Raw genomic sequence first — 12,759 nt, 5'->3', positions numbered from 1 at the left:
AGTGAGGAAAGGCAGCTTTTGAGGTCTGGGCCCTTGTAATTGTATTGATTCTTTTAAAAACAAAACAGTAAGACTTGGCACAAATAATTATCTGACAATCTGGATAGCATTTACTTTGAAAAGACTACGGGATTTCTACAAGGTTATGGCTGGACCTACAGTGCCCCTCACTGGATTGTGTTTGGGGGGAATGTTGACCCATGACTCAGAATTGATAAATAGTTGGTTTAGGCACCAGGACTGAATCAGATATACAGTAGGGTTAGGGCCATTGAGTAAGTTTTTTTCTTTGTGCTACTTTCATTTCAAGTGAAGAGATAATTCTGTATTTTGTTATTTTTGTTTTATTTCAAACCAGCTATGGCAGGGAGAGAGACTCTAAATCTAAAATCTATGACTGGAAAAGCGAGCGAGCTGGTTGATATGATGGACAAAACAAAGGTAGATCTATTGTGTGTGCAGAACACCGGGTGAAAGGGAAGCAAGGCCATATAGGAGCTAGATTCAAAATGATCTGCCATGGTGTACATTGGAAGGAAAATGGGGTTGGGAAATAATGAAGAAAGCGTATGGGAATAGTGTTGTGGAGGTCGGGAGATTGTCAGATAGGATGGAAATGGTTGCGGTGAACAGATAAGTATTACATAAATTATGCAAACACACATTAGACAATTGTAGTAAATACAAAATGCATTTTTTATTGATCTGAAACATTTAATCGGAAAAGGCAAAGGGAATGATTAAATGGTGGAAGTTGAAGAAAGAATGAGTTCTAGGACTGTTAATTGTGAGTGCACAGCACTTAGTACTTAAAAATACTTAAAGCTTGATTTTTCTGAGTGAGCAATAGTAACAATACTATAATTAGTTAAACTGATATAAACTTTTCAAGTGAAATTAAAATACATAATTTGTGGTAACAAACTATTTTGAATTTAGTTTGATAGAAATTAAATGCAATTTAATTAGCACATAATTTTTTCAATGCAATAACAGATTAATTTATCAATATGAACAAAGTCTGATTAAAACTCATTTAAAACACTAATTTAACTACATTCCAACTTTTCAAATCCAAAACAGTACTATATCCAACGCGCCTGTGGCCCGGCTGGTCCCCTTCCGGGGGATGGGATGCCCTCGGGCCTCTGGCCTCTGGGCCTGAAGCTCGGTCCTCTCTGGCACAGCTGGCTGCTGGCAGAGCCCGTGGGCACGCCACTGCAACCACCTCTGGCCTCTGCTCCGTAGCTGCTGGGTGACCTCTCGTTTGGGGCTCTACTCAGCTCTTCCCAGGAGGGTGGCACGGTTCCCCCCCTTTTGGTGGTCCTCCTCAGGTCCTTGTACTCTGGGGCATCTGGATATCTGGGGCCTGGATCTCCTCCATACCTCCTTTATACCCTGGGGGACGGGGCTATGGCTCCCCACACTCCCTAGCAGATCGTTACATGGAGAAACGTTTGGAATACAAGCGTGCTGATCCACACAGGTGTGCACACAGGTGTACACACGGGTGTTCACAGACACGGACTACACCTTTCTTGGCTGCTGCCTCAAAGCACATTGTGCGCTGTCTATCTTGCGTGCTGCACAATATCGTTTAATATTTAGTATCTACTGTTATCTACTGCTAGCTAGTTTATTGTGATGGTGCTGTTTTTATTATGTTGCTCTTTTTTTGTTTGCTTTCTCTTCTGTTTTTTTTTTCTCTATACAGGTGATCCAGGTGTTTTGTTTGTTTTTCTTTCTTTCTTCCCCCCTTTCTCACCGTCTCTTCTCCCCTCTGGTTTTCTTTCTCTCCCTCTCTTTCTTTCATTCTTTCTCCCTGTCCTATCCTCCAGTCATGTCTGTCCCATTTGTAGCAACCGAAAATAAAATAAATTCATAATTATAATAAAGGTCAATCAAATGGACCAATATGGCAAGGCCATGATGATCCACTTGGTAAAATAAATCTACTTGGCATCTTTCTTGGCCTTAAGACAACAATTCTGATGGCTAAAGATCCGACACACACACACAAAAGAAAAAGACTAGTTACATTACTGAAAAAGAAACATGAAATGTATTTATTGTTCAGTCTCAAGTGCATAAATCAATTTTCAGTTCTCATTTTTTAAAGTATGAAGCAGGGGCGATTTTAGCCCATTTTGCGGCTATACAATATTATACAATATTTGCTGTTTGTGGGACACACTACTAAAAATATAAAAAGCAGACAGTACTTGGTTGAGACGTAACACTTTAACAACAAAAGTATAGATAACCCCCCACCCCCCAAAGTGGTTTGTTCCAGCTCAGCTCTCCCCTGCTCTGGCTCTGGCGCCGTTGCTGCCAGAGCGATGGTGGCTGAGACGCAGCAAAGCGGAGGTGTAAGTGTCTGGCTTAAAACAGGACATGTTGGCTGCATTTAACCTTCAGTTACTCTTTATATAGTTAGGTAGGAGTCAGACCATGTTTGTTTTTAGCTGAAAAACATTACACCAGGTAACCTGCAGTGTTGAAAACGTGTTTTCCGACGATGTTTGCTACCCTACAATCCGCCCTGCTCTGTAGTAAAATCAGCGATATTTGACCGTCCTGTTGCTCCCATTTAAATGTATACAGCCTATTTAAAATCTAAAACTTTAAGTTGTCCGTAGCCTGCTGTTGTTACTACTGTCCTGTTTTAAATGGATACTAACTAGCTAACTGACTGGATGCCCATTAACCTTATAACTTCTGTTGTTTGTGTGTGTGTGTGTGTGTGTGTGTGTGTGTGTGTACAGAGAGACAGCCAGGTTCATAAAGGATATAAGGAAGTTTTTTCAAAAAAAGGAGCCACATTCAGGTAAAAGTGTAAAATCAAATGATCCGTTAATCAAGAATAATGTTGGATCAGTGTTTCAATGTTTATATATTTTATTAGATGTTCATGTGGTTTGGTTATTTGCCTTTTGGTTGAAAGTACACTGAGAGAGGACTTTTTGTTAGTGATTATTGGAGTGTCTGTGTATTATTGTAGGGTCTTCACCTTACAATATCAAGCACCTTGAGGCAACTGATATTGTGATTTTGGGCTATATAAAAAATGTGGAGGAGTAGCAGCTCTAGTCTAAGTCCCTCCCAGATGGGTGAGCTCCTCACCCCATCTCTATGGGAGACGTCAGCCACCCTTAAGAGGAAGCTCATTTCCACTTCTTATATCCATGATCTCATTCTTCAAATCTTGTTTGAGTTTGAGAGATTGACCAAAGAAGAATGAGCTGAGATTGTCAGGACATATGTGTGAGATTTGTTGAAAATAACAACCAACGACAGGCTGATATCCAGCAAAGGGATACACAATTGACTTTTAGCATAAGGGGATCATAATTTTGAACCTTGTAGTTTTTGGTTTTTCTGAAATTTTTTTGTTTCTGTGTGCAAATTAAAATATGTACTTTAAAATTTTCAGTTGTCATAGGTGGCTGATATTTCTGTTCATTGTAAATGAGCAGGTCAAAAAGGAGCAGACATGATGTGGGTGTGTTTTGGGACACTGGAAACATCTTTTCTTTAACCTCCTAGGACCTGGCATCCACATATGTGGACATCACATTTTGGGTTATTTAGACCAAAACACTCAATTTTGCTCTACAAGGGCCTGATATCCACTTACGAGGACATTATATTGCTACTGTTCTATCGAATTTTTAGACAAATATGTGGCTCTCATTTTGTTAGAAACAAAAATTAGGTGGAAAAAAAAATCTGGTAATTCTTTGTTTTTACATTCATCAGGTTCCAATCAGCCCAAATATCAAAGAGAAATTAAAAATGCATGCCGTGGAAGAGTTCAGGTCTTTGGAGGTTAAAGACACTTTCAAAAAAGTTATAATATTGAATTAGATGGGTGTCAGTATTAGATATTGTACTATTCAGATTCAGATCAATGTAACATAAATCAGATGATCTGAGTTTTATTCATAGCTGTATTTTGAACAACATTTGAATGTTGATGTGCCGACCCAAAAACTTTTTGCACCAGTCCCTCTCTCATTCATAATCAGTGATCACTCCTAGTGGCAGTTATAGCAACTACACTGGATAAAATCAGAAATTACCTTCACAGAATTACAGTCAGCACAATATCAGTAAGCATGTTTGCCTTCTCATTTGCCCTAATGTGCTCAAATATTTACAAATGCTAATCGGGTTGTTGTGACAGATATCACATATTGCTTTGACAACTGCCATTCAAGAACTGTGCCTAACAATATAGAAAAAGTGTAGCAATTATTTTAAAATTGAGATGAAATGCATAATGATGAGCTGCTTGAACCATGTTCAAGGACAAACACAAACTATTGTCTAATTATAGTAACAGGACTGTATAGCCTACATATAGCCATTTCTTCATGTTCAAGATTAAAATACCGCAAGATTTTTAGTTTCACAAGACGTAGCCTTTCCCATTATATTATAATCTATTATCATTTAATTCTATCTATATTATTATCCATTATAATATTATGTAATAATTAACTAAATGTAGTATTTCTTGGGCAAACTAACTGTTAGTCAATTAATTGTGGATGTCAATTGCTATAGTGAGTTATACCACCAGATAATTCAATTCAATTTTATTTATATAGCGCCAAATCACAACAAATGTCGCCTCAAGGCGCTTCATAGATACAGAGAAAAACCCAACAATCATATGACCCCCTATGAGCAAGCACTTTGGTGACAGTGGGAAGGAAAAACTCCCTTTTAACAGGAAGAAACCTCCGGCAGAACCAGGCTCAGTGAGGGGCGGGGCCATCTGCTGCGACCGGTTGGGGTGAGAGAAAGAAAACAGGATAAAGACATGCTGTGGAAGAGAGACAGAGGTTAATAACAGATATGATTCAATGCAGAGAGGTCTATTAACACATAGTGAGTGAGAAAGGTGACTGGAAAGGAAAAACTCAATGCATCATGGGAATCCCCGGCAGCCTACGTCTATTGCAGCATAACTAAGGGAGGATTCAGGGTCACCTGGTCCAGCCCTAACTATATGCTTTAGCAAAAAGGAAAGTTTGAAGCCTAATCTTGAAAGTAGAGATAGTGTCTGTCTCCTGAATCCAAACTGGAAGCTGGTTCCACAGAAGAGGGGCCTGAAAACTGAAGGCTCTGCCTCCCATTCTACTTTTAAATACTCTAGGAACAACAAGTAGGCCTGCAGTGCGAGAGCAAAGTGCTCTAATAGGGTGATATGGTACTACAAGGTCATTAAGATAAGATGGGGCCTGATTATTTAAGACCTTGTATGTGAGGAGCAGGATTTTGAATTCAATTCTGGATTTAACAGGAAGCCAAAACAGGAGAAATCTGCTCTCTCTTTCTAGTCCCTGTCTGGACTCTTGCTGCAGCATTTTGGATTAACTGAAGGCTTTTCAGGAAGTTTTTTGGACATCCTGATAATAATGAATTACAGTCGTCCAGCCTGGAAGTAATAAATGCATGAACTAGTTTTTCAGCGTCACTCTGAGACAGGATATTTCTAACTTTAGAGATGTTGCGCAAATGGAAGAACGCAGTCTTACATATTTGTTTAATATGTGCGTTGAAGGACATGTCCTGGTCAAAAATGACTCCAAGGTTCCTGACAGTGTTACTGGAGGCCAAGGTAATGCCATCCAGAGTAAGAATCTGGTTAGATACCATATTTCTAAGATTTTAAGGGCTGAGTACAATAACCTCAGTTTGATCTGAATTAAGAAGCAGAAAGTTAGCGGCCATCCAGGTCTTTATTTCTTTAAGACATTCCTGCAGTTTAACTAATTGGTGTGTGTTATCTGGCTTCATGGACAGATAGAGCTGGGTGTCATCTGCATAGCAGTGTAAATGTATGCTATGTCTTCTAATGATGCTGCTAAGGGAAGCATGTATAATGTAAACAGAATTGGTCCTAGCACTGAACCCTGTGGAACTCCATAATTAACCTCAGTGTGTGAAGAGGACTCTCCATTTACATGCACAAATTGGAGTCTATTAGATAGATATGATACAAACCACTGCAGTGCAATACCTGTAATACCTACAGCATGTTCTAATCGCTCTAATAGGATATTATGGTCAACAGTATCGAATGCTCCACTAAGGTCAAGAAGGACAAGCACAGAGATGAGTCCACTGTCAGAGGCCATAAGAAGATCATTTGTAACCTTCACTAAAGCTGTTTCTGTGCTGTGATGAACTCTGAAACCTGACTGAAACTCTTCAAAGATAACAACAAACTGATATTCTTTAGTATATGTATGACAAGTCTAGGTAATGCTATTTGTCAGAACTGAAGGTATTAAGCCAATCAAAGGCTTCTGTTGTCATCTATTATTTCCTGTTATTAATGGTGTGCTATTTCTCTCCTGTGCCTTTTGTTTTGTGGCGAATCAACATGTGCATCTGTCCATGAACATGAACAGGCCTTCATGGTCATGTACAGTTAACTGTTGGGCTTAAAAACTACTCAGACTGTTATTGCTTAGGTTACATTATCCTATTCCGTATTCATAAGATTCATGTTGGTGCATCTTTAAGCATTCACATTTGGTCATTTAATAGACAAAGAATTAATAAGCAATGTTTAATGATTAAGCTCTGCAGTGCACTTAATGGTGTATAGATGGATAGAAGGACAAACAGATAGATATTCCTTGCCATAAATCCTTTCACTTCACTTTGTTATATGTATAAATAAATGATTTTATAGAAATTTATGACAGTTTCAAAGAGGAACTGGAGCACTGTTTAAAGCTCTTAACAATTCCTCTGAAGATTTGCCAATGGACTTCAGGCGTGTTTGAAAATGGCAGCACAACACATTGAATCATTAAACAGAGCTTAATGATAGTGGAGAGAAAATTGTGTCTTCGTTTATTTTAGCAAAATCCTATTCTCTGATAATTGGATTGTATAAGCAGTGATTACTCTTTACTCGTAATAAATTATACAATTTTTTTGTTGTCTGGGAACAACTATGTATAACTTCTACAAGCAATCATAGCTACAGCTGCCAAGTTAGAAGCTACTATTCCTCCACTGGCCTGGAGATGCTGACCATGAAGCAAAATACACCAGGTACTTATATAAATTACTTATGGAAAGGTTAAACATAAATAATTTGAATAAGGGTACAAAGATCAAAGATCGTCACTGGCTTTAATTAGGCGTTTCCTGTCACGGCTGTACACAGACCAAGCTGGAGGACAACAGAACAGCATCCGCCTTAGGTTCAATTAACTCCACATGGGATACCAGTTTGTGTTTATCTACCACCTGCAAAGTAGCAACCCGTCACATTATGACTGTGGAATATGACAGTGTGTGTGTGTGCCTGTAAATGCAGAATAAAACCACTAAGTGGAGTCAAAGAGCATTTGAATGAGGTGAATGACAGCGAACACACAACTGTATTTTTGCATCCAGGTACAAGCCATTTACCCAAATGTAGCTCAGCCATTAATCATCTAAACATGGACACTTTTTCATGGCTGAGATCACAGTTTTCTTTCATTATTGTTTATCTCTCCGTTTGCATTGCTACTTATCAACTCGGCTGGTAAAGCTTTGTATAAAGTATAGAGCTTTGGGGCATAATTACCTTTTTATAGCTACAAGGTTTGTGATGGATTTCTTGAAATGAAATAAGAAAAAACAACCAGCTTTCCTGGTACAATGCTAACGCTACTTCTTTACTTCCTGACTTAATACGTCTTTGTAATCGTCACATTTTATGTTTCCTTCATTGTTAAATGAAAGAACTGTGGACAAAGAAAACATTTTAATGTATTTTTCATGCATGTATCCTAGATAAGTGTTATAGCTCCATGACATGTTGACGCTGCGTCTTTACTTCAAGAAACCGAGTTTGTCTCTGAGCTGCTGTGTTTTTATCATGGCTACATCTCCTCTTAATCCCTCGTGCCCAGCGCTATCATGGTTGCCTTGACAGTGGAGACAGTTCACTCACGTTCTCTGCAGCTACTTTGTCTCAGCTCTACTATCCTCTATTCCCACAGCACAAAGACACAGCAACGTGTCCATGAAAAAGTGTTTCAGAAGTGTTAATAACGGCTGCTACCAGCAGTAACATACAATATCCCTCCTGTTTGTGTTCCTCACAAACTCATGTAGTACAAAAATGATTTGTTAGTATCGATGATGTCATTATTATTATTATTTTCTTCCTGAAATCAACTCTGTAATTTTTTTCTCTTGCTGGAATATCATCTGTAAGCTTGACTATGACACCTGCTGTTTACTATAGTTCAATAAAATAAATAGAGCGCCGTCACATATTGCATCAGTAACACCTGCCTGCATATTGTGAATATACTTTTAATGCTGCAAACAACACATCCTATGTCAGTAGTTTTCTATGGAGTGTATGCAAGAGCGCAAAGCATACACATTTCCAGGACTTTCTGATTGCGTGACCTTCAGCATATACGCTCTTTAACTTTCTATTTACGATGTGATAATATCTGATATTTAGTGCAGGAACAGTGTTATGTATCCTTCAGATCCCACTCCAGCTAAAATTACTCCATCCATGAAATAGAGGTATCCATGGTTACTTCAGGAGCCATGTTATAGGGTGCTGAGTGTATCTCTGCACAGTTTCCACCTTTTTCTCTCATTCATCATTTGAAAGAAATCATTGTGCCACCTCAAGGTTTCTGACAGCTACAATTTGGTTTTGCAAATGGGATTTGCAGTGACTAATCTCAATAATATTGATGAAGATAAACTGACTATTAAATGTCTCTGAATTATGAATGCGAGGCATATTACATCTGCAGTTAACCTGCTTGACTCTAAGGGAGGGAAACGCATAGCTTGTGTAGTTCGGTGCTACACAGGCTGCAGGATGAAATATTGTATGGGAGCATCCCCAGTACGACATATTTGCAGTCTTCAGAACAACCTGTTACCTTGACAACGCAATTTTATCATTCAAGCCCATTGCTACCTTCTCTTACAGCAGGAATCAAATGTGCCTTAAACGTATAGCGCTGCAGGGTTTTACACCTCAATTCAAGGTAGAAATGAAAAATTAAATGGGTTAAGATGTGCAGAATTATGATTTCACTCCATCACTGCACCAGGTGCAATATCAGATTTGCCATTTCTTAAATTTACAGGATTTGAAAGATGGTTTATTCTATAGGGCTTAACAGAAAGCAGGTAAGGCAGACAGCAGAAGGTGAGGTTATAAGGACTTGAAATGATTTCGTTCTCCAAGAAATATCACATGAAATATTTTAGGCTTTTGGGGTATGTGCTGTATGTGGCACTGTGATAACTACAGGGGGATTGGACAGATGAGTTCATCAGTTCAAAGTGGCAACATGTAATTTCCCAAAATACAAGTGACCTCATGATGTTTAGCATTTCACCTGACTTATTCATGCAGTTATATGCGTAACTGTCAGGTCATGTTCGCAAGTCAGTAATTCTGATAATTCTTATGTGAGCTTTTCACGAGGAGAGCCCATCTGCTGTCGTTTCTTTTTCACAGAATTCCACAAGCATTCAGGAAGATTTCCCAAAGGCATCTAAATCAAATTAGCAATAAACATTTATCATTTTTATCATATGAGAAAAGAGATAAAATGCACATTTTTAGCAGGACTGGATTTATATGACTATTGGTTGATATGACAGATATACAATCTTACCAGTTTTAGGAAAATGAATTACTTACGAGTGCATTTTTTAACCTATTGCTGCACAAACTGATGTGAGGTGATTGACTTTCAATAGCTGATGAAAAGGCATGCTTGAAGATTGCTTATTATTTATTTATGGCGTTTGAAATTCCTGAAAATAACTGAAGAACATATAATGCAAGTAGCTGCAGTGCTGTGCAAAAGTATGGAGCCATCTCTTGTTTCTTTATATTTTGCTTCCAGACTTAAAATAGTTCTCTGGGCTTTTTAAAGGTCTTTCAAACTTTCAAAGTTTCCTTTGGACACTGGCTGCTCTTTCACTCATTTTGAGTTGAGTTTTTATACCAGACCATTTTCAGAGGAAGGTTTTTTGTTTGTTTGTTTTTAAACACTGGCCTATGAATTATTCAAGCATGAAGGTAACTCACATAACTGAGATAACTAGCTGAAAAATGTGTCTAATGTGTTTTTAAATAACTTAAGGAAACTGGGAGGGTAGAGGGAAAAAGAAGAAGTGGCAAGCCTAAGAAAAAACTATCTATAGCGGATGGACAGTATCTGACAGTCATGTCCTTAAGCTGGTCTTTTAGTTTACTGAAACCTCACCACTAGAGTGGAAGGGTGGCTACCAAGAAGGCATTTTTAATAAAGACTATAGAACTACACAGTAAATCAGTGGCAACAGTTAAAATGGAGTGATGAATCAAAATCTTAACCCTCTGGTTCAACTTCTCAATATAAATGGAGGAGTTCAGGAGGAGAGAGGCGCAACAGTGAGTGGCTATCTGTAAAACACAGTGGAGCTTATCGTGGTTTGGGGCTGCATTTAAACCAGTGCTGTTGGGAAGCTTGTCAAAGTTGGTGTGATTATGATGCAACATCATCTGGAAAGCACTTGATTGGCAACAGTTTAAGTTTCCAGTGTGACAATTCCAAACACACTGACAGTAGTAAAAGTATACGTAGGCAGGTGAACACAGAATGGAACACAAACATGGCCTCCACAGAGCCTGGACCCCCACGCTTTTAAAGCACTTGTAATTGTATCAACTCTGTTAGCACCTTATATACTGTATTTCCATGTACAATATTTTTGCACCTATTTTCCATTTTCCTAATAAAATATAAAGAAGCAAGGGCTAGATCAGGACTTTTGCACAGTACCCTACATCAGCGGTTCCCAACCCCCGGGCCTCGGACCGGTACCGGTCCGTGAGTCGTTTGGTACCGGGCCGCGAGAGTTGAGGCTCAGGTGTGAAATGTATGGTTTTCAGGGTTTTTACCAGTTTTCAGCGTTATTTTGTTGTCGTTTTATCGTTAACTCGGTTTTCCTGGGTCTTTTCACGTGTGTTATGAATAAATCTTCTTTTTTCGGTACCGGTACTAGTTTTATTTTGTTGTATTTATCCGCGACACCTTAAAGGCCGGTCCGTGAAAATAATGTCGGGCATAAACCGGTCCGTGGCACAAAAGAGGTTGGGGACCGCTGCCCTACATGGTCTAGGGTTTGACTAATAATAGATTACTTTAGTTAAAAATAGTAAGGCATAAACATAAACATTATACAGTGCTCAAAAAAAATAAAAGGACCACTTGTTAATCAGAGTATAGCATCAAGTCAGTTCAACTTCTGGGATTATGATCCGGCTAGTTAAGTAGCAGAGTTAATCAGTTTCAGCTGCTTTGGTGTTAATTAAATTAGCAACAGGTGCACAAGAGGGAAACAATGAGACAACCCTAAAAATAATCATGGTTTTACAAATGGAGGCCACTGACAATGTTTTCCTTCCTCATCTTTTTTGACTGCTTTGTCACTAGTTTGATAAGGCCAGTCCACTATTGAGCCAGTCTTGGTATAACTTTGTGCTTTTACTAGCATGAGGCAATACCTGGATTCTACAGAGGTTGCACAGGTTGTCCAACTCCTCCGTGATGGCATATCATTGCCCCTTGCATGGAAGAGATTCCAGGAAACAGCCAGTTACTGTCGAAGAGCTGGACAAGGCCGTAGAAGGTCCTTATCCTTTAGCAGGAATGGTATTTGCTCCTTTGTGCAATGAGGACCTGACTTCCTCTTCCTAGAGGATGAAGTAATTGATAACAAATCACACAAATCAAGTGTGTGATCATGTATAAGTTGTATAGTTTTAATGTTTTATTTGGGAACAGAATGGTGTGTGTGTGTAAGTTTGGTGATGGAGTTTTTATTATGAATGAATGATGAATTTTTATTAATTTTTATGAATTTTTATGTCTATTTTTTATGTTTAAGGACAACAGATGGAAATTAGCCCTTGGCTATAATCTGGTATGTTCGCATTCATGTAATTTTTTTACATTCATGTAATTTTTTTACATTTATGTTCATTAACATGTACTGTCCTAAATAAATTAAATTAAATTAAACACTGGTCCCCAAAATCACCTGAACCAAATCCAATAGAACAGCGGTCCCCAACCCCCGGGCCTCGGACCGGTACCGGTCCGTGAGTCGTTTGGTACCGGGCCGCGAGATTTGAGGCTCAGGTGTGAAATGTATAGTTTTCAGGGTTTTTATCGGTTTTCAGCATTATTCAGCATTATTTTTTATCGTTAACTCTGTTTTCCTGGGTCTTTTCACGTGTGTTATGAATAAATCTTCTTTTTTTCAGTACCGGTACTAGTTTTATTTTGTTGTATTTATCCGCGACACCTTAAAGGCCGGTCCATGAAAATATTGTCGGGCATAAACCGGTCCGTGGTGCAAAAAAGGTTGGGGACCGCTGCAACAGAACACCTCTGGGACATTATGTTTTTGTCCATCCAACACCACCAGGTTGCACCTTAGAATGTCCATGAGCTCAGTGATGCCTTTTCTCTAGGTCTAGGATGAGATCCCCCAGGAAACTATGTCGTCTCATTATGAGCATGCCCGGACGTTGTCAGGCATGCCTAAAAGCACTTGGGGGCCATAAAAACTACTGATACCATTTTGAGTTACTACAATAACATTTCAGTAACATGGACTAGTCTGCCACATCATTTTTGTTCACTTTGATTTTCTGAGTATTTTGGAATTCAGTGCTCTGTAGGTTGATAATTTTCT

At 38.8% G+C, this 12,759-nt stretch overlaps 1 long non-coding RNA gene across 1 annotated transcript in view; it reads left to right on the top strand.

Moving 5' to 3' along the window:
• LOC146509341 (uncharacterized) overlaps positions 1 to 12,759 on the top strand; it is a 236,846-nt gene that overhangs the window by 53,762 nt on the left and 170,325 nt on the right. The window lies entirely within an intron of this gene.

The sequence above is a fragment of the Neolamprologus multifasciatus genome, chromosome 10 (genome assembly GCF_963576455.1).
Source record: "Neolamprologus multifasciatus chromosome 10, fNeoMul1.2, whole genome shotgun sequence".
Lineage (NCBI taxonomy): Eukaryota > Metazoa > Chordata > Actinopteri > Cichliformes > Cichlidae > Neolamprologus > Neolamprologus multifasciatus.
Note: the sequence above shows the minus strand (reverse complement) of the source record. Positions and strands in the feature narration are given on the sequence as shown.